Source organism: Crocuta crocuta, unplaced genomic scaffold (assembly GCF_008692635.1).
Source record: "Crocuta crocuta isolate KB4526 unplaced genomic scaffold, BGI_CrCroc_1.0 scaffold113, whole genome shotgun sequence".
Taxonomy (NCBI): Eukaryota; Metazoa; Chordata; class Mammalia; order Carnivora; family Hyaenidae; genus Crocuta; species Crocuta crocuta.
This window is the reverse complement of record NW_027530368.1, coordinates 10,337,783-10,339,293: the sequence shown is the minus strand read 5'-3', so window position 1 is coordinate 10,339,293 and position 1,511 is coordinate 10,337,783. Positions and strand designations below refer to the sequence as shown.

The following is a 1,511-nucleotide window of genomic DNA, read 5'->3' as shown; positions in this document are numbered from 1 at the left end:
CCTTGAAAACCAAGAGGGCTCACTTCCAGGAGAACCACAGGGCTATAGGAAATGTAAAATCTGCTTTTAAAAGGTATGAGCACAGACCCATTTACTCTGCAACCCAGCACAAAAGCAACAATTTGCAAAGTGCCTAGACATATGCAAAAGGGACTCATTTGTTAATCTTAAAGCATCTCCCAGAGAGGCAGGAACCTATTGGGATTTTCTCCAGAGANTATCACCCATCCCTTCTGCATATTAGCAACTTGTCACTCCTGAGCAACAGTGCTCACATCACTGAGGTCTGTGAACAGTCACTTTTCACATTCATCCTGAGTGAAAGATGGAATGACTTAAGTACAAATGCAACATATTATAAACAATTTCTTACAAAAAAAGTCACAAATTAAACCAAAATATTTTACAGAATTTACTACAAAACACCATAACAATGGCCTTCACTTAGGCTCTCTTTCCCCGTATCCGGCGAGCCAACTGGATGTCTTTGGGCATGATGGTGACTCTCTTAGCGTGGATGGCACACAGATTAGTATCTTCAAATAAACCCACCAGGTACGCTTCACTGGCCTCCTGCAGCGCACCAATGGCGGCACTCTGAAACCTCAGATCGGTTTTGAAATCCTGGGCGATCTCCCTCACCAGCCGCTGGAAAGGCAGCTTCCGGATCAGAAGCTCAGTCGATTTCTGCTAACAACGGATCTCTCGAAGGGCAACGGTCCCGGGTCTGTAGCGATGAGGTTTTTTTCACCCCGCCGGTAGAGGGAGCGCTTTTCCTGGCGGCTTTAGTGGCCAGCTGCTTGTGGGGCGCTTTCCCACCCGTAGATTTACGAGCAGTCTGCTTGGTTCGGGCCATTTTCTTTTACCCAGAGACGAAGTCTTAGGCCACTTCTTCGATCGCTGCGCCGCTCCTGCTGCTCAATGAAGAGCCGCAGTCGCCGAGCAAAGAAAAGAGGACCCTCCAACGAACCACCAAACCGCTCTGTGCTCCTGGTGGGCACCATTTTCAAACCCTCTCTCTGGCCTGCTAGCTCTGATGGAAGATCCTGCCCCCATGGCCACAGCTGTGGGCTGCTATGCCATACCCTGGCCTGGCAGTTCAATCCTGCTCCTATGTGCTACAACCATGGCCTGCCCTGCCAGAGCGGGCAGGCCGTTAAGGGATGCTCCTTGAGTGCCTGGGTCTGGTGGCCAGGAGATCAAATTTCTAGGCTCCACAGTTCTGAAAAATTAAAGAGACAATCCCTGGCAGAGCAGGCTATTATCCCCAGGGCACTGCATAAGAAGACTAAAATATACCTTCAGTCTTCAGGTCAAAAAGGACTATTTTCTTCTCCTGGATCTTCAGTCTGAGGGGAAGGCTTCAGATTTGTCATATACCCAGAGGCTACAGAGATTCACCCTGGGAACACGGGCAGTAAGACACCATATTATTGCCATCTTCTGGCTTTGCCACAGTTAGCTGACACTTCCCATAAAGGATCTTATGTACACATTGAAAGCCATGATTC

At 48.7% G+C, this 1,511-nt stretch overlaps 1 pseudogene; it reads right to left on the bottom strand.

The window, feature by feature from the left end:
• Positions 1-226: 226 nt before the first annotated feature.
• LOC144233358 (histone H3.3A-like) lies at positions 227-994 on the bottom strand (annotated as a pseudogene).
• Between the last annotated feature and the right edge of the window lie 517 nt (positions 995-1,511).